At 33.9% G+C, this 22,644-nt stretch overlaps 1 protein-coding gene across 1 annotated transcript in view; it reads left to right on the forward strand.

Moving 5' to 3' along the window:
* Positions 1 to 610: 610 nt before the first annotated feature.
* Positions 611 to 22,644, forward strand: part of LOC124540124 (KH domain-containing, RNA-binding, signal transduction-associated protein 2-like) — a 324,033-nt gene continuing 301,999 nt past the window's right edge. Inside the window, exon 1 of the mRNA XM_047117562.1 lies at positions 611 to 761. The gene's annotated coding sequence lies outside the window, so the exon portion shown is untranslated. The remainder of the gene's footprint in view (positions 762 to 22,644) is intronic.

Consider the following 22,644-nt stretch of genomic DNA (forward strand, 5'->3'; position numbering starts at 1 on the left):
GTGATGTGCTCCTAACTTCCTCCTCGAAGGGAGAGGATACTTTATTCCAGTGTGGAAAATTTACAGACTGTTTCTATAAGATATCTTATGACTAAGGAAAGGTGGGTATCGACTGGATGAGGTAGTGAAGAACTGGGTGCTCGTGTACGCCTTAATTTGCCTTGTCCAACAGTGCGAAATTTACAGGCTGTTACTGTGGTCATACAAGGCATATAAACACAGTTTTTTTTATACATTAGTGATTTGATTCCGTCACAAACTTTATTTGTTTATTACTATTTTTATAATGTATGTATCGTAATTTAACCCAAAAAATGTATTGTACCTCGACCACTTATTAACTTAAACAAACTTTACTTCAAATAGATTATTAAAAATCTCATCAATTATTACCATAGGTGGCTACGAATTTTCCGAACCATGGTAGCGTTGGTAACATTTTCGGAACAATTGTATCGTAAATCCCAAATTGATTTTTGGAAATTATACCTTAATAGACAAGATTTAGAGTTCATTTTCGGTTATTGAATATACAGACATGCGCTCTCCTGTAAAGTACGAATTATATCGTTCCTGTTTCTTCGCATTTTCAGCGCCAGTACCCGTCCGACTTTCATGAGGATTGGACGTCAGTAAGGAAGGTTATCGTATAACGCTCGCGATCGAAACGTGTGATTAATATTTTTATTTAGAGTGAAATCAAGTGTCTTAAGTATATTTCAAGACTGTAACATCGAGAACGAACGAAAAATTAAATAAAGGTAAGTGTTGTTATTGAGAAAATTTAAAAAAAAGTTATTTTTTTTAAATCGTTGTGTTAATGTCGAAGTACTCAAAAAGGATGTTTTCTTTCGCTTTTAAGGGGTAAAAATATTGTTTTTATTATCTATTAATATTATTAATTCATTATCAATGAATATACATAGCTATCGTCTTGTAGTTTTTTGTTGTTAAGGTTATATTTGATAAAAATATTCTTAATCTGTTAAGGTTTGATATTATGTAGGTATCTAACAAAAAGGCTTAGCTTAATTACTGCTGATATCTAAGAAGGATATGTGTTTACTGTACATATTTAGAGTAACATACAGAAAATATTATATAAACGATTTGTTTGTAAAATATACAACATAATTCATTGGGTTTTGTAATTAATTAGAAATAAAAGAAATATGTATAATTGTATATAATGCTTATACATTAATTGCTTAAAAATATTCGACAAATTTTATTCAATAAAGCAACACTAAAATTGTTCATTTACACTGTGTATTTGAGCGTTATGTTATTAAGGGTCGTTGACCTCGCAATTATTATTTTAGGGGACTTCCGATTTCATTTAATTACTTGAAAATGTTGAATATAATATATCTCGGATAATTATATTACATTTGTTTTGGACTTTTAAAAAATCTTATGTTTAATAATTTTTGATTAACAGTACTTATTTCCTGTTAAAGCCTGAAAATAGATGACTATATTTACGCCCAGCTTTGCTTAAGTGTAAGGAGTATGGCGTCTACACATTTGCACATTTCTAAAGTCAAATTTGAATAACTTTTGTACAACTAACCCCAAATGTACCCCCTTGTATAGATAATTAAAAAAAGAAAATTGCTTCATATAAAATTTTATCAAAATCGGTTTATTGGTATACCTGTAAAAATATAAGAGACAAACAGAGTTACTTTAGCTTTTATAATATGAACAAGATGCTGGCCGCGGCTTTGCGTGCGTAGAAGTTGAATATATTTACACATTAACAAAAAATATAACGTTAATTTAAGACATCATACATCATCATATATATTTCACTGCTGGGATAAAGCCTCCTCTCCCATTTAAGAAAGAGTTTGGAACATATTCCACCACGCTGTTACAATGGGGCTAGTGGAATGCACATGTATCAGAATTTCGAAGAAATTAGACACATGCAGATTTCCTCGTGATGTTTTCCTTTACCGATAAGCACGAGATGAATTATAAACACAAATTAAGCATATACTTATACATATATAGTGTTGCTTGCCTGGGTCTGAATCCCAAATCATCGGTTAAGATGCACGTGCTCTAACTAGGCCATCTCAGCTATTTATATATATAATCTACTTATATTTAATCAGTAGCCCAAAAATGTTTCTAAGTTAAAAATGACAGACGTCCACACAAACTTCGAACAATTATTTCACCCCCTCAGACATATAATTTCCAAAATTCCTTCTTTAGTGTGTGTCTCTTACTTAGACATTGTGGAATCCGAACTCAAATAATCCGAATTCAATTAAACAAAAAATTGCTTTTAAAACTAGTTTATATCAATAATTCTTTATCAATTTAATTGTACATTGTAACGTTGTCAGTAGTGGTTAGTTAGTGAATAAAAAAACAAAAGAAGATCACAGAACATTCGATTTTACACATTACTTTTTCTTTTTGATCGATGGATGGATGAAAACGATCCTACTCACCAACTTTAATAGTTTACGCTCCGTGATAATGTCAGTCCGGACATATTATTTAATATATGTATATATATACAATATACATATATAGATAGATATATATGTAACTAGTTGACACCCAACTCTTCGCTCGCGTATTTGGGGTTGCTTATCGGTGTCAGGCATTAGAAGTAATCCTTAATCTTTCCTTAGATTGCAAGCTCTTTTCATACCAAATTTCAAAGTAACAAAGTTGTATATGTATTCTTTAATTTGAATTAACAATAATGAACTATATATTTTTTTAATAAGTCGATAAAAATGATCACTGATGTTTTTGCTGATGTTTCACCCTTATAATAGAAATTCGGGCTTTGCATTTGATTTAATTCTTATAAGAGAGTACTTGAATTGACTTTTTGATACTGACTGTTTTATTGACGTCAGAATTTTCTTTACAATCGTTAAATAATTTTAATTCGAAATTTAAATTATTTAAAATATAAATGCTCTGTGCGATACTTCATCGAACGTCAGAAGAGAGTACTCGTTCTATTATGATCCCAATGAACATTGAAATTTAAATTTAATGGATTGATTTAAACGTTTTTTAATTGTATTTTAAGTAAATCCGAAATCGGTTTGTCGTTTTAAATGAGAAATGAATTTATGTTATTTATTTACATTATAATATTGAGTACACTTACTCACTTGGAAAGGGTGATGGAAGCTCCGTATCTACAAAGGAAAAGTTCTTATATATGATTTCTAAATCTATATAAACCCTCTGTAAATTATCATACATACCGATCTCGGAGGAGGTAGACGTGTTCCTTTCACTTGTAACATTTTAATTCGCAAAACAATAGTAAAAGTAAAAATTATAATAAACAATTGTGATACACGGTGTTTACTATTGACATTCGGTTAAATTTGTGATAAAATTCATAGTGAAAGTGTAAAACAATGATGAAAATAGAAATTTAAAAGTGAATTCTTATCAATGTTTAGACAGTGACGGTGTATCAAATTGTTGGTGTCTACCATATACCCACTTTTATATATTATCAAATATAAATTAGTCAAATAAACAGCGCTTTTTCGCAAGTAAGATCAACTGTAGATTGGACCAGTGGCATAAAATTGGTATACGTATACGATAATACCCGAGTTCAATCCTCAGTAAAAACAGAAATATTTTACATTTTAAATTTTAAACAACATTGTATTTTTCTTCGCATTATTATAACATTTAATATTATAATGGCAGAGAAACAGACATCGTGGGGATGCTGCAATGTAAATAAAGACAAGGACGACAAACATATGCAATGTATAGAATGTAAAAAAAAGTACCACTTTGGTTGCTTGGGAATTGATTCTTGTACGAAAGTGTGCACAGATTGGAATTGTCCCAAATGCAGCAGACCTAAACTAAAAGGAACTAATAATGATGAAACTCCAGTTAAACCATCAATAAGTCGTACAAGTTATAAAATTACCGATTCAAATGTGACCAAAAGATCATCAAAAAGACAAGCGCTTAGTTCTCCAACGTCACCTATAGCAAGTGAGGGACCTTCACAAGAACTGATACGAAATGTCATCAATGAAGCAATTAATAAACAAATGTCAAACCTTATGATAGATATTAACAAAACAATAAAAGATTCCATAAGTACTCATTTTAAAAACTTAGAAAATAAATTTGAAGAACTTCAAGCATCAGTTTCTTTTATTAGCAACCAGTACGATGATATGAAAAAACAACTTGATACTCATTTGGAATTAGTTAATAAATTAAAGCAAGAAAATCAAACCCTTCAATGTACAGTGACTAACCTACAAAATAAAGTAAACTTAATGGAACAACATGCACGAGCTAATAATGTTGAAATACAATGTGTTCCCGAGTCAAAGAACGAAAATATAATCAATGTTATAAAACAACTCTCAAAATCTGTAGGATACAATATTAAAGATAATGAAATAGTTCACTGCACCCGTATCGCTAAAATGAATCCAAAAACTACAAGACCCAGATCTATCATAGCACAACTCAGCGCACCTATGATTCGCGACCAACTATTAGCGGCAGTTATAAAATTCAACAAAAATAATCCCTCCAACAAACTAAATACATCCCATCTTGGCATAGCAGGTAACAAGGCTCCCATATATGTATGTGAACATCTATCCGCATCGAATAAATCTCTTCACGCTGCCGCTCGTCAAAAAGCTAAAGAATTAAACTACAAACACATTTGGGTTCGTAACGGGCGCATATTTATGAGAAAAACGGACATCTCCGACTACAAATTAATTAATAGTGTGGAATGTCTCAACAAATTAACCTAGACCTAAGTTATGTTGCATGTAAATACGTTGATTCATTGCAAAAATGTTGGCATTAAATGTATATTACCAAAATGTTAAAGGTCTTCGTACAAAAACACTTGATTTCCATAGAAAAGTGTGCTGTAATAATTATGATCTTATTGTATTGACTGAAACTTGGCTATGTTGTAGCATTTTAAGTGCGGAACTATTTAGCGATAACTATAATGTTTACAGAAGAGATAGAGACCGACTCAATTCGAGCAAAAAACATGGTGGGGGAGTATTGGTAGCTGTAAGTACTAAACTTAACTCTCGGCGAATGGAATCCTGGGAGAGTTCCTGTGAGGATTTATGGATCACAATAGACATACACAAAAATAATAAAATAGTTTTGTGTGCTGCCTATATCCCCCCACCGGTCAATAAATCCGTATTGAACAGATTTATAGACAATGTTAATCGTGTTTCAGAATTTACACATTACAATACGCTTATCATTGGAGATTTTAATTTAAGCTGCATAAACTGGGATTTGGTAGGCAAAGCTAGTAACAAGTGCAATTTACCTTCTTTGGCTCAATCTCTTGTAGACTTTTCTCAAATGAACTCTTTTTGTCAAATGAATCACATAAAAAATCAACAAAACAAAATCTTGGATCTCGTTTTCTTTAATAGTGATAATTTTAAAGTTACGGTTAGCTCATCATCAAATGTATTGAGTCGAATAGACCCTTTTCATCCACCTTTAGATATTAGCGTCAACAAGGATGACAATACAGCAAAATTATTAGAGTCAAACTCCAAATATGTAAAATATAACTTTTTTAAGGCTGATTTCGCAGCAATAAATAGTTTCCTCAATCATGTAAACTGGGCAGAAAAACTTTCAGTGTACAATGACGTCGATACAATGGTAAAAATATTCTATTCTGTCATACGGTCTTCAATAGAACAATACGTACCCAAACAGACACACAGAAATAAAACTAAATATCCTCCATGGTTCAACAAAACTCTTATTAAAAGAATTAAAGAAAAAGAAAAACTAAGAACAAGATACAAAAAATATAAAAATCCTATGGACGAGATTTCCTTCAAAATTCTAGAAAAGAGATGTGAGAAATTATCATTAGAATGTTACAACTCTTATATAAAACGCTCAGAAGATAACATCAAAACTAATTCTAAATATTTTTGGACATTTACGAACTCAAAAAGACAAAACAATTCTCGTGCATTTCCATCTACTATGACGAGAAATAATGTCGAAATTTCAGGTGCCAGTAACATTTGCAACAACTTCGGTTCACATTTTTCTAAAATTTACAATAGTAATACAGCTACCCAATACAACGTCAATGATATCCTAGCTAATATGTTTGATGACGCTAACAAAAGCTGTGTCTTATCATGTATTCAGCTAAATGAACACGAAATATTGAAGAAATTACAAAACCTAGATCCGCATAAAGGTGCAGGAGCGGACGATATACCACCAATTTATTTAATTAACTGCGCATCATCTCTTGCTAAACCTCTAAGAATAATTTATAATGTATCACTAAGTTTGGGAGCATTTCCAACTAAGTGGAAGGTGGCAAAAGTGGATCCCATTTTTAAAAGTGGTAATAACGAAAAATTAGAGAACTACAGGCCTATATCTATTCTTTCGGTGTTCGCCAAAGTATTTGAGTCTTTAGTTTATCCGTATATATATGCCCAGTTTAAAGGTGGTATTAGTCAGCATCAACACGGTTTTATATCTGGGAGATCTACTAACACAAATTTAGTTAACTATACTGAAATACTAATCGAGTCTGTTGACAAACGAAAAAGAGTTGATGTAGTCTATACAGATTTTAGCAAGGCATTTGACCTGGTTCCCATTTCAGTTCTCCTTACAAAATTATCAGTATTTGGCATGACTGGATCTATATTGGACTGGTTAAAATCATATCTTTATGATAGGTGTTTCTATGTAGTTGCAAATGGATATGAATCTATAAAATTCAACATAACATCTGGAGTTCCTCAAGGCTCACACCTGGGTCCTTTACTTTTTAATATTTTTATCAACGACCTACCAAAAAGTTTTCATCACTCAACACCTTTCATGTTCGCTGATGACCTTAAACTCCTAAAGGTTATTGAAAATTTTGAAGATGCTAGTCGCTTACAGGAGGATCTAAATCGATTGTATCATTGGTGTAAGGTGAACGGAATGGTACTCAACACAGAAAAATGTTCTTGTATATCGTTCACTCGGAATAAGCTTGAAGTTAACACCAGTTATTACCCATACGTCATTGCTAATGTCCCTCTAAAACGCCTTAATACAATCAGGGATCTTGGTGTGATTTTCGATGAGAAGCTTACATTTATTCCACACATAGATAATATAGTCACCAAAGCCTCAAAGATGTTGGGTTTTGTCCTGAGGAACAGCAAAATATTCCGAAATGTACATACCAAAATAATTCTATATAATAGCTTAGTAAGAAGTATACTAGAGTATGGTAGTGTCATTTGGAGGCCACATTATGCAACACACTGCCTAAGAATAGAGAGGATACAAAGGCGATTTCTCTATCATCTGGCGTTCTCTCAAAGAAAGGCTAAAGAACTCTCTTCGTATAATGAAAGGCTAGCATTTTTTAAGATACATAGCTTGAGCCAAAGAAGAGATTTGTTGGATTTGATGTTTTTGTATAAAAGCCTTAACAATATCTATGATAATCCAGATTTAGTATGTAAGATAAAATTTAATGTTCCCTCTCGATATCCACGTAAAACAATTAATCCTCTTACAAGACCTTTTCGAAAAACTGTTTTGGGCAATAACTCACCAATTTCCAGGATGTCTAAAATTCTAAATGATAGTTGTAAACATTTGGACCCTTTTAGGGACTCACTTAAAACATTTCGTTATAAGTTTTTAAACCACCTGTAACCTAATTTTTATATATAGAGATTTTAATATTTTTTTATCAATAAGTTAATACATTTTTAATATAATGTAATAAATGTTTTATAAACTTCCTAATATTTGCATGCTGTATCTGCCTTAAAAGATAATGCATTTAGAACTAAGCTACACTGTAATTCTTTTTACCCAATATTGTATTAATGTAATTATCACTGGTGGATCTTAAATAAATAAATAAATAAATAAATAAATAAATAAATAAATAAAATAAATAAATACAGATAATAATCTTATATATTGAAAGTGTAAGCCGCTTTTTGTTCCAATGATTATAGGAAGATAGCTGCATGGAGAAGATCGATTATGGTCTCAATATGGAGAGCTCTAGCCATAAATGTGCAGAAAAATAAAGAGGATTCTTTCATATATTTTTTGTGATTTAACAAATATTTAAGATACTGGCCGGTTAGACAACAATACGGTCGTATATGAAAAAAAAAATTAAAGATAATTGTTATTGATAAATAATAATTGTGAATAAAAGCGAAGTTTCGCAGGAGACCCAAAGTAAATATTATTCATCGAATCATTAATTGTATTACTAAGTAATACAAACTTTTGAATTGTTATAAGGATGAACAGACGTAAGATGAACTGACGGCTTCAGGTCAGAAAGTATCATTAAACCAAATTGATTTTGGTCACGAACACCAATTTCAAAAGAGACTGACTACGCAGGACAAGTCCAGGCGTGTGAAAGCAAACACAGATGCCCTCTCCGAAACCAACACGAACTGAGTTGTAGGGTACAGGCCCTATAGCTTAATTTACTTTCCGAGGTGTACCAATTGCTAGCCCCGGACTTTATTTGAGAATAAATAAATAAATAAATATTGGACAGCATCACATACATTTCTGATCCCAATGTAAGTAGCTAACGCACTTGTGTTATGGAATATCAGAAGTAACAACGGCACTACAAACACCCAGACCCAAGACAACATAGAATACTAATGATAATCTACATTGACTCGACCGGGATCGAACCCGGGACCTCGGAGTGGCGTACCCATGAAAACCGGTGTACACACTACTCGACCACGGAGGTCGATAAAAGAATTTTTTCCACTTAATCCATAGTCATAGGATCAAATCTGTGGGATTGTAAGCAACTATGAAAGGGAGATAGTCATCAAAATCGTAACTTATACATATTACTAGCTTAGTCTATTTATTGTAGTCATATTTCTCGTTACAGTGATTTCTCTAATTTCAATATTATTGATTTGACACCTAAAAGGAGGTTCAGCGTTGGCTAAATAACTACTCCTTAAAAAATAGTGTTATATAAGAAATTTGAACGCCAATTTCACCACAGTTGAATATGGTATAACTAAAGTAAAATTCTGACTATGACTGTTATTCCGCTAATCCACTGGCATTGCTTGGCACCACACGGTATGGCATATACACATATACTGATACCCTGGACTCGTGAAGGTTGTTCACGTTGGTCTCCTTCGTAGTTGAGTACGAAATGAATTATAAATAATTTTGACCAAATCCAGCACATGAAGTTGGACACACGTGAATAATATTCCTGATTGGATAAAAGATGATGATGATGGATAGAATCTCTTCTGTGGATGTTTATCATGAGCCACTCAGCGTGTACAATGTGAGAAGCAGCTTCGTTTCAGAATATTTAAAGAAAAGAAATATTTATACTGTGACATTAATTCCTCGATCAAAGTAGTATTAAATGTAATTTTTGTCTAAAAATTCTTTACGTAGTGAGTGAAAAAAGAAGGTTTGATCTTTGTGCAGGTTTTTCAAGGTTCGGGAATAGAATAAAAGGGCGGAACAAAGTACTTTTTAATTGTACTACACTTCCAGTTTTAAAGCGTTTCGCACGTTTCTGCGGTCCGTTTCATTCTGGAGTTAAAAGTTTTGTAAAAATAAACGTACATAAGTTGGAATTTATTTTTCCAAGAAATATATGGTGAAGTTTTCTCCAAGAAATATATCGTCAAGTTTATTATGAGAATAGAACAACACTGACTCAGCCGCAGCTTGGAATCTTAAGAGTGTAGTCAATGAGTTTCTTGCCGGTTCTTATTCTTAGAATCTACATTTTGAACCAAGTTTGTATTTAATTTAATCCACTTCCATGATTCAAAGATTCTTATAAGAACCAATTCCATAAAGAACATTTTGACTTCCCATGCAAGAAAAAGAACAGAGATGTTGTTAGTGGTTAGAAATCGTACATTTGTTTTTTGTTTTATGGTATAGGTTGGCGGACGAGCAGATGGGCCACCTGATGGTAAGTGGTCATTATCACCCATAGACAATGACGCTGTAAGAAATATTAACTATTCCTTACATCGTCAATGTGCCACCAACCTTGGGAACTAAGATGTTATGTCCCTTGTGCCTGTAGTTACACTGGCTCACTCACCCTTCAAGCCGGAATACAGCAATACTGAGAACTGTTATTTGGCGGGAGAATAACTGATGAGTAGGTGGTACCTACCCAGACGGGCTAAAACAGAACCCTAAAGTAAAGTAAAGTAACAGCCCATAAATTTCCCACTGCTGAGAAAGGCCTCCTCTTCCGTTAAGGAGAGGGTTTGGAACATATTCCACCACGCTGTTCCAATGCGGGTTGGTGAACCCTACCACCCAGTAAATTTAGTCAAGGTAATGACGTCACCCTGTAAACGTAGAAAAAGAAATGGGCAACCATCTTGGTTGTCCCGGTGCTAACAAACTTTGAACTGCCAGTTGCACTCTTTACGAATTTCATAATATATTGTTGGTATATAAATTAAAATCAATTTATCAGAATCCATTCATATTAATTGAAATACATTTTTGTAAATCATAATGTTTATAAATATATGACATTTTTTTTGTAATTGAGATCTCTAAAGATTTCTCGTAATTTAATTTTCTAATTTTTCGGATAGATGGCTTTGTCAAAAGAGTTCTGAAACTTTACACCACATTAGTCATCCGGTTATGATTTAGTTAAATTTCACAAAACCCAAAACATTTTTTTTTGTTAACATCTTGTTCTATTTCAAAGTCAAACAGCGACAACAAAGTACTTTAAAATATAAAGTTTCATCCAACCGGCAGAATCGTTCAACTGGTTAATAAATTCATTCAAACGTTATATATAAATTCGGTTCGGTTTTGAAATCAGCTGAGTTCCTTCGAAACTATTGTGGTATTATAATACGAACTGCCAACGTCTTCATTTAACTTATATATATACATATATATAATAAATGTCGGCTACGATTGTTTTAACCCTATTTATATATGTGTCAATGGCCCTATTGGTTTAGATTATGAGATCCTATTATTCAGACCTCAAATCGATTCGGTGAAATGTTATTGGTTGATTCCATTGAGAGTTTATCAGTACCAGTGAAGTCTGGAAATAGTACAGTAACAGCCTGTAAATTTCCCAATGCTGGGCTAAGGCCTCGTCTCCTTTTGAGGAGAAAATTTGGAGCATATTCCACCACGCTGTTTCAATGCGGTGTATTAACATGTGGCGGAACTTAGTTGAAATTAGACACATGCAGGTTTCCTCACGATGTTTTCCTTCTTCACGGGTACAAGATGAATTATAAACACAAATTAAGCACAGGAAAATTCAGTGGTGCTAGCGTTTGACCCCGCAATGATCGGTTGAAATGCACGCGATCCGACCACTGGGTGATTCCCCCTGGAAATTGGCTTTGCTTAAATTCACATGCCTTGCAAGCACGTTTATGAACTAGAATCCCCACCTGATTATGAGAGTAATGGTAATACAGTGTCCATCATGACTGCTGGCATATTCAAGAAGATAGAATAGGATTTGGAAGATAAAGTGACCACGTTAATATTGGCAGAGGCCATTGCTGCCAATAAATCTGTACTTGGGGGTTAATGTCTGGTAAGTAGTATTTTATATTCCAAATTATGCGAAGCTTTGTGAAGACCTACATAGCTACAATCGAGTTGCTCGTAAAACAATAAAAATACATCCAGGGCCTTTGTTTTCTGTACGAAAGAATTCAAATTAAAGCATCCATCCGGGCTTAGCAAACATTTCGACTATTTATGTTTTTTTTTACCTAATGAGAACATAGTTGCTGATTTGATGTTTTCAAAGAAAATTAAGACCTTATTATGACAGAATTTTGGAGTTCAACCAGTACATTTGTTAATTTCAAAAGTACAAGCAACATACTATTTATTTATTTATTTTTTTATTATAGAGCTTAGTCATCAATTTGACTATATTGCTCTGTACTGTAAGCAGTTTACATTAATTTATTTTCTTAATTATAGAATATTAATAACTAATTTATACAATTGTTTTGCTTCATATGATGTAGGAAAGGTTAAAAGCTTATACAGTGCGCAATAGTTAAAGTAATGCCCAAATCAACATTAATATCCTTTCTTAGGGACTCGCTCCGGCCGCATTCCAATAGAATATGGTAAATATCTTCGATTACACCGCATTCGGTGCAATTTGGGGAATTCACTTTCTTCATTAAGAAAGCAAAAGTTTATTGAAAGGTGGCCGGAACGGAGTCTTCAAGCAACATTAAGATCACGGCGACTCAAATCACAATTATCAATCCACGGTATATTTAAGGGCTGAGCTTGCATCGTTCTGTACCATATACCTTTTCCAACATACTATTTAAATCTTCAAATTGTGTATTAAGATCCCAGTTTTATAAATTAGAAAGTATGTATATTTGTTGGTGTTTATTATTAACAAATATTTTGGACAAATTTTATATAATTCTTGTGTATTTTTTTAAAGGTTGAAAAACAAACCCAGTAGAGTTATTTGCCGATTCTTCTCGGTGGAATTTGTATTTCGAACTGGTGGTAGCTTCTTAAATACAGTTTGTTAAATGACTTTTCAAATATTCACTAAAGGCCTACTTGAATGAAGTATATATAGATTAAGATTTTGCATGTATATGTTACTGAACTCCTAAGCGGCTGGACCGATTTTGTTGGTTTTTGTTTGTGTGAAACCACACAAAAAACATCAATATAGATCCCTAATGGCTTAGATTAGACTCAGTAGATGGCGCTGCTATCGAGTGCCAAAATATTTTTTAACGAAAAAACTTATTTTGATGGACGAGGTCGGAACGGATAGCTATGTATACAAGTAATCTTCAACGAAACAATAGTAAGTATGTTCGTATACATAATAATCTCGTTAATTAATTGTTACACAAACGAATTCTATTTGAATCGTTTTCGTAACCTTTGTTTTATTATCTAATTCTGTATGATTAAGTCTTAATACGTGTAATTTCGGAGTGCGGGACAAAGGCTTTCTTCTTTTGCAAAACCTTTGTACCTTTCGATCACGTCTATCAATTTAATTGGGGCTTGCACAGAGCACAGACACAGGTGTCATAACATCTTAACCTCCACGGTTAGTGGCGTGTTGGTGTAATGTGAGGAATGGTTATTACACCTACAAGGTCATTTTTTATGGGCAGTGGTAAACACTTACCCTCATGTGGCCTTACTTACTCAGGTGGTTCATTCACCTACCTATTACATAAAAAAATCGTCGCTCCAGTGTGATACACATCTGACAGGATTTCTTAGATTCTTAGAAACAGACGCATTGCAAAATAAGTGGGATTGGGCCGGAATTGGACCCAAAAGTTGGGTTGTAGAGAACTAAACACGGTGTTGCTTTGGGTTTTGAAGTTGGTCAAAAGCGTCAAGCCGCTATCGTCACTGCGAAAGAAACTTGATAGACGAATATGACGAAAGTCGCGCAATCTTATCATACGGGCATTGAAATCACACCCAAACATATTTCTATATTACGGAGATGAGAATCCTAAGAGAAATGTGTGGTGTGTGGTGTTACGCGAATGGATAGAGTAAGAAATGAGTACATAAGAGGAAGTTTGAAAGTGACACCGATAGCCGAGAAGTTATGTGGAAGGCGGCTATCATGGTATGGGCATGTAATGCGGAGGAATGAGAAACATATTGTGAGAAAAGCCTTGAGCATGGATGTGGACGGATATAGAGGTAGAGGACGACCAAGGAAACGATGGATGGATTGTGTGAAAATATACAACATCACACACATTACTCTGATCCCAATGTAAGTAGCTAAAGCACGTGTTATGGAAATTCAAAAGTAACGACGGTACCACCAACACCCAGACCCAAGATAACATAGAAAACTAATTAACTGTTTTATATCGATTCGGTCGGGAATCGAACCCGGGACCTGGGAGTGGCGTACTCATGAAAACCGGTATACACACTACTCGTCAACGGATATGTATAGCAAATTATAATTTGATAAAGTAGGTTATGCAGCACTACATCTCCATTGTTTTTCATCTGGATTTCTCTTCAGCAATAGAGTCACTCCCTACATTTGAAATGGAAAGACCTGAATTACCGTGGTCACCCAAGGGATAATAATAAAATCATAAACTTGGTAACTGTATGTAAATTGCGTCAGTTTAAAAACGGATTAACATTTTTTGCAATTGTAGTTTTGTGACGTCATAAATTACATATAATTACGTTTGTGCTTACTTTTTAAATTATTTATTTACACATATTAAGGTCCTGACTTCGTATGTGTTTGTAGAAATACATTTCGAGGTTTATATTTTAACCAACTTCAAAAAAAAGAAGACTGTCTTACTATTCATATGTTTTGTATAGTTCGTGTAATCTCCTTAAATAATGCTAAATTATTTCTCCGTTCAAAAGAGGTTTTAAATGGGAAGAAGAAGATGCAAAGAAGCAATTCTTTGTTGTATTACGGTTTAACGAGTGAGTGAGCTAGTATAAGATTATTAACAGAGACAAGGGACATAATAACATAGTTTCCAAAGTCGAGGGGTTTTGAGTTGTATTGAATGGTTATAATTTCTTACGGTGCTAATGTCTAAGCGGTGGTGATCACTTACCATTAGGTGACTCATTTCCCCCTGTCTGTTTTGCGTACCTTTTCATAAATAAAATACTATTTAAATTTCGTAATGATCTCTCGGAATTTAAAACTTTATAATAAATGCAAGCAAATCAAATGTGATTGTTGCGTTATTATTGCTATAACCCAGTGGTCCAAGTGGACCCCCAGGGGTCCACGGGCGACATGATGGGGAGAGCATTTTAGCTCTTTACATAGCATATATAAGCATAGTTATATTACCTTATTAATTTTTTCTCGTAATTCTATTCTTTTAATAAGTATAGTGTTAGAAAATGTATGTATTTATAATGTATAATTAGTGTATAATGTTTCGTTTTTATTTTACCTATCGGAATATAGGGACAGAAGTCAGAAGCGACACAGTTTTTATTTTTTGGTGACTTTAAGAATGTGGTAGAAATGCAGCAAAAGGGGGTCCACCGAAACCAATAAAATTTTGAAAGTGGTCCACGAGAAAAATAAGTTTGGGAACTACTGGTATAACCTATTAAATAATTTTATTTTGTAAAATACTTACTTAATTTCATATGATAATCGAAGTATTTAATAAATAATAGGATTGTACGAGAGAATCTTCTACCAATTAATTTATTATTAAGTCATGTAATCAAATATATAACAACAATATATGGACCACCCTTCATCTTCATCTTCGTTAAGGGTGTATCAATTTTCCGCCCAAAATAATCTAAGACGGGGATGCTGTAAGTTTTGCCAACATACTGTGAAGTCATGGAAGTAATATTAATTCTTTAATTAAATCCTGCAGATATTTTTATATTTACCATGTCATATATTTAAAGATGGAATTAAATATATATGTTGCTATACAATATGTTCAAAGTAAATAACATATTAAGTGTTTGTTCGAATATTATATGTGTGGTGGTACTTGTTGGTAGGGTTTTGTACAAGTCCGTAAATTGTGATGATTGAATGATACCTACCTAGGTACCATCCAATCATCACTATCTACCACATTAGAAGAAACACGAAATACAAACAGTAAATTGTATATGATATAAATTACGCAGTATATATATGTATATATATATGTTATTGCTATATTTGGAGTCGGTGTCAGCCAAGAAAACCCTACAGTATATCTATCAAAAAATAATACGAGAATACTTTAACAAACATGTTTTTTACAAATTACCTTTTATACAATGATATACTGGATCAATCAAGGGGCTCGTATCGCTTCTTTCTTTTGATTATTGGGGTAAGGGAACCGTGGCTGACACCAGCTCCAAATATACCAATAACTTTAACTACGTTATATAATCGTAAATCGACTTTTAAGTAGTCTAATATTTTTCATTTCATTTTACTTAGGAGGACTCTAAAAAATATGTTGAATATGCAATTATTTTTATTACTTTTTAGTGCATATTCATTTGTTTTAAAAATAGTGTTTTGTTTGAAGTCGGTTTTTCTTTTTGTAAAAATTTTTATTTATGTATAAAACATACTTGAACTCCAATGAAGTATGAAAGGCTTTTTTTGCCTACCACAAAAATGAATACCCTAAAACGTGAGCTACGCCGAGGATGGCTACTATTTGATAATATAATAAAGGCATTGTCGGAAGTGCTGTTTGATCGATCGTTGCTCGCTAGATCGATCTTCCTTCCAAATAACAAAACAAACAGGGTTCTTCATTTACATCGAGAATACAATTAAAATTTGCATGTTTTTTTGTTTATTTAAATAGTGTTGTTTATCGGATTTCATTAACTATGTATAAATATGAGAAAACGGAAGGCAAAATTGATGTCAACTAGCGCCCGTCCCGGCTTTGCACGGTTAGACATATTAAGTTTTTATATTTTTACCCTTTATTTATATATTTTTTGTTTTTTCCGACCTTTTTAACAATTGTCGTTCTATTTCACTTAATATACGTAAATCTTCCTTATGAATCCATCTGTCAGGCATGAAAATTTTATAGTCCAAGTTTGCTTCATTCCAAATTTCATCAAATTCGGTTCAGCGGTTTTGTCGCGTCAGAACAGAAGCGTCAGACAGACAGACAGAATTACTTTCACATTTATAATAGTGATATAAATAGGAGACAACATGACATACATTGCTCTGATCCCAATGTAAGTAGCAAAAGCACTTGTGTTATGGAAAATCAGAAGTAACAACGGTACCATAAACACCCAGACCCAAGACAACATAGAAAACTAATGATAATCTACATTGACTCGGCCGGGAATCGAACCCGGGACCTCAGAGTGGCGTACCCATGAAAACCGGTGTACACACCACTCGACCACGGAGGTAGAAATAATATAGAAATATAGATAGATAGGTATATACCTATCATTAAATACGTAATCCTTTTTTTATTCGGTTATAAAGCATTATTGGCAATTTCCGCAGTTGGCCAAATATTAATGCGGTATCGGCCGACAGTTTAGTGGGGAAAGGGGTGTTGATGCCTTTCATATAAAAGCCCGGCAAACTATTTAGTAATTGGATCGCCGTGACTAGGCTGAAATGCCGGTTCGGTCCGTTTCAGCCTTTTCGCTCATTTATATAGATAATGTATAAAGTAGGTCATATGCCCTTTCGGAAAGGGGATAGAGGGGTTACACGTGTAGTTGAGTAAGTCAGTAAGTAAGGTCGAGATGACACAGTGGTTAGAACGCGTGCATCTTAACCGATGATTACGGACAACCCAGGCAAGCACCGGTGAATTTTCATATTCTTGATTTGTGTTCATAATTCATCTCGTGCACGAAGGTGAAGGAAAACATCCTGAGGAGACATGCATGTGTTTAATTTCATATAAATTCTGCCACAAGTGTATTCCACGAACCCGCATTCGAACAGTGCGGAATATGTTCCAAATCTTCTCCTCAAAGGCAGAGGAGGCTTTAGTCCAGCAGTGGGAAATATACAGGCTGTTGTTGTTTGTGTTGTATAAAGTAGATCATATGCCTTTTTTTATTTTTATCGCGAAGCGGGAGCGGGTAGAGGATGCCGGTGAAGAACCGCTTCGCCGAAGAAGACCGTGGAGGAGGAAGAACCGCTATGCGCACCTTCTTCTCCCGCCTCAATAGGCGCCTTAGGGACTAGGGGGGTTCTCAGTTCCTCTGATATGCCCCTGGGAGTTAGATGCCCCCATAGGCGGGCTGACCGTCAGGGCGTCACGGTTGCATGCGATCCCTTGGCGCTCGCTAAAACAACGGACAGGGTACCGCTGGTTTTTTAGTGGGCATTCCAGTGTTTTGTTCACCGGCGTGTCCCACATACCCCCCACTTCCACGTGTGGGAAACGCGAGCGCGTTCTTCCAGCGAAAGAAAAGGTCATACGCCTTTTCGTTAAATGGGATATAGGGGTTACACGTGTAGCTAAGTAAGTCAGTAAAATTAAAGTCTTGTAAATTTTTGCTTTAGACTTATTTTTAAAAGCGTCACGTGTACTACGATTATCCTAAGTCACGCTATGATATATTAATAGTATTCTTTACTGTACAAAAGTGAATATATATAAAAAAGTCCGTATGTTTATCTATACGTCCTTATATCCTTTATTAGATTGTGATGAATTTTGGAATATGGATAGTTCGCTAAAAGTTCCTGGTCCAAAATAGATAAGATTTTTGATTTGTATGTTGGTACTTTTCAAGTTATAGAGGACAAATTATCAGGAGTCTCAACTGATGGAATGTGATTACCACCGCCCATGGACATGTGTAACACCAGGAGGCTTGCTGGTGCGTTACCGGTCTTTAAGGAATGTGTACGCTCTTTGCTTGAAGGTTTTCAAGTCATATCGGTTCGGAAAACCGACGAAAGCTGGTTGGAGTGATTATGCGAGGCAGAAATTGTTTTAAAAATCACGATGTTGTGGATTTTCGGACAAATAGGTGGTGCGGGTGAAACTTCAATATGAGTCTGTTACATTTACTTCTTTAAGAATCTCTTAGTTCTCGAATGAAGGCTGGTGTTATGACGATGATGGATTGGTTGATATTACTTTCAGATACAATTTTCAAGGGTCATAGTGACCACTTACCATGAGACATCCCATTTTATTAGATAAGTATTCATTTTTAAAAAATAAGATCTTTCATCCTAAGAGTAGGAGGATGAAGGAAAACCTAAGAGACGAACCTAAGAGTAGTTCTTTGATGAAAGCTGGTGGAGCATTAATGATGATGTGATGATGATGGTGACATTGCTTTCAGACACAATGTTTATGGCTTATGGTGACCACTAACCATCAGACAGACAATTTTATAAGCTGAACATTAATTTGTAACCTAAACACACAAATACATATACATATGTGTTATCATACCAATCTGTGCCTGCAATAAAAATGTTAATCCATAGATTCCAGTTATCATATTCATAAAACGATTCGTTTTGCCTACGGATAGTACACTTTTGACGAGTATGTCACCTTCATACATAAGCTTGTATATCCTATTACAATCGAAAAAGGCGCAGATTTAAATGAATCTTAGATTTACATATACCGTATGATTTGTCAAAGCTCTGCTATGTAATATGCACTACAAACAATCTTTGATTAATATATGTTAATTTATAACACAATAGTGTTCTCCTAGAATCAAAATCAAAAAATATTTTATTCAAGTAGTCTTTTACAAGCACTTTTGAATCGTGATTTAACGACATATCAAGTGAAGCTACCACCGTTTCGGATTACAGATTCTACCAAGAAAAACCGGCAACAAAATCAGTAAAAACAGTATCTTTCTCAACATTTAAAAATAGAAAGTCATGTTAGTAAAATACAATTACATATGTACATATATAAATCACCCTGCCTCGAAGTCAATAAATGTTAGCCCCACGCCTTTCTATCGTCTATATAATCTTGAATTTAATAACATGCTTTCTTTACCAATGTATTTATGAAAAATGATTTGAATTTATGAAACGCCAAAGTTAAAATTATCTGCGGATTAAACTACTTATATGCACTTTAATTTTACCTTTAAAGTTCTAAAAATCATTGTCGATACTCAAAAGCCTGATATGATTGGTCGAAATAATTAAAACATGATTTCGACCAATGAAATCCCGATACTAAATCGATATTGTTATTTGTCTTTACAGTTCCTATAGTTGGAATAAGCTTAAGACTATTATTTTTCTTATAGGGGTAGGTGGATGAACAGTTGAGGCATCTGATGTTTGTGCTCACCTCTTATCAAAGACATTAGCACTGTGAAGTATATTAATAATACACACCAATCTTTGGAATTAAGTTGTTATATTCCTTGTGACAATATACCGACTTATTCACTTTGCAATCTGGAATACAATACTAATAAATCTTGGTATTTACCAGCCTTGCCAGCATTGATGAGTATATAATACCGACCCAAACGGCCACACACAATTCCGCATAAAGTAAAATTATCTGAAACAAAATAAATAATTTCTTAAACATAGTAACAAGATAACATTTGCGTTTTAGTTGAATAAATTCTTATTTCTTCACTTAGAAAGGAGATTTAAGACATTTTTCGAAATTCCTTTTTAGAGAAGCATTTTTCAGTTCTGTTTTCGTGGACTTCTGAAGTGCTTTCGAGACCGGTCCGTAAGTTCTTTGAGTCTCGGATAATTAATTTAAATTTGGCCGTCTGTCACACTTTACGTTACTGTAGCCGTTTTTCAAAGAAGTAATAAGTGTCCTTGGTTGATACTTTTTTCTTGATTACACGAACGTTCGAGAAGCTTTACAAATGGATATTTGTCACAAATATCTTTACAATTAAAGTACTTTAAACAATTTCGCTGTAGGGCGTTGTTCAATACCGTCTGTGGGGATACCATCCTCTCATTATATATTCAACTAATTAGGAATACCATTACATCGAGATTATCGTTGTTATACATCACCATCAGTATAAAAGTAAATGATTTAGGCATATGTCATGATAGTCAGCCTCTATTCAATCAAAAAGTAAAGAATACATATAATTTGTGCTCAATTTTAATTTTAATTTCAATCGCTAATTTAATGTATGTTTTTATTTTCTATTATATAATTTTAGTTTGAATAATGTTTAATTTATATTTTCAGTAATATGCATGTTGAGACTATCTGTAAATAGTAGAACTTTTGCTTTGATAATTTTGAAATGTTATTTATTTTTCATGTGATATTGTATCTACTGTTGGTTGTCCTAATAAAATAAAATAAACTACTACATAGTTATTATACATACATACATAGTTATAACTACTATATAGTTTATTTTTACATTTCATTAAAAGTAAAAAGGATAGCTTGATAAAAACAATAAGTAAAAGGGATAACTAGATGTTTTAATTACGCAAAACGTATTACTTCGTAATTATGATGTATTATAACGTATTACTACGTAAAACAACTAAAGGCAAATTAGGACGTTTTCTAGTCTTCACTTTTTGCGCGTTAGTAACATATCTGTTTAATAGAACATCATTGACAGACAGAGATACTTACACATATATAATATCGGTATAGATTAATTACCCATTTTTATTAGTAAATAGTTTCTTGTTAAATCTGTTTTCAAGATATACCAGTCGAGTTGGCCTCTGGGGACCAATCAACGTCGAGATTTACAAATATTTGGACCTCTGTTAATTGGTCCAATCACAAGTACCCAATTAGAATGTAATGTCCTTGTATCATACGTTTATCTACGGCCTCGTGGGATAAAGATATTCAGTAAAAATCCGGGAAAGAGAAACTAATGATGTAATTTATATTTGTGGGAAATTTAGTCAATAATTGGTTAGTCGGAGTCGAGATGGCCCAGTGGTTAGAACGCGTGCATCTTAACCGATGATTGCAGGTTCAAACCCAGGCAAGCACCACCGAATATTCATGTGTTTAATTTGTGTTTACAATTCATCTCGTGCTCGGCGGTGAAGGAAAACATCGTGAGGAAACCTGCAATCATCGGTTAAGATTCACGCACTACACAAAACCACTGGGCAATCTCGGTTTGTGCGTGTTTCCTGTGACAAAAATTAGTTGATACCTTATACTGACCGGTTTATTGACAAATTTTCTCTTACGATTACGCAGCGGTATTCAAACTCCTCCATTCTTCCTCTAACCCAAAGCGCTAGCCGAGACCAAAATGCTTTTTTTTCCATTTGTCATTTATACAGAAGCCTCTTAAGACTTCAAAATTATCGCGTACAGTTCTGAATAAAATCCGTAGTTATTCTACTGCCAAATAACAGTACTCAGCATTGTTGTGTTCCGGTTTGAAGGGTGAGTGAGCCGGTGTAACTACAGGCACAAGGGACATAACATCTTAGTTCCCAAGGTTGGCGGCGCATTGACGATGTAAGGAATAGTTAATATTTCTTACAGTATCATTGTCTCTGGGTGATGGTGACCACTTACTATCAGGTGGCCCATATGCTCGTCCGCCAACCTAAACCATAAAACAAAAAACCGTATTTTAACGAAAATGACACTTACGATTTAAGAGTTAAGAGCGTTGTAGTTGTATTAATATTATTCGGTGTATTTACAAACAATGCCATGTTTTGTCTAGTGGCTATCATCGATTTTCACTAGAGCACTTTGTATACTCTCTTTGATGTGCTGGAGTATACCGAAACATACGTTTGTGAATATTAAATCAATGATTTCACGTACTAAATAAATTATATATTATGTTCACCTGTTCAGAGCCTGGTGGCCGTAGATTGAGGTTGTAGATTCCGTATAGAGGATGTGTTGGGGGTAAGAGCGTCACGGAGACCGTAAAGGCAAACGATACGACATTTAACTTACTTTAAAAAAGGAAGTGACGTTTTTCGGCTGTGTTTTGTTATTTGCTACCATTTATAAACCGATTTGGAAAAATCTCTATTTGTTTGGGATGGCTTACTACTCGTTTGGTCCCATTTGAATT

This window comes from Vanessa cardui, chromosome 24 (assembly GCF_905220365.1).
Source record: "Vanessa cardui chromosome 24, ilVanCard2.1, whole genome shotgun sequence".
NCBI lineage: Eukaryota > Metazoa > Arthropoda > Insecta > Lepidoptera > Nymphalidae > Vanessa > Vanessa cardui.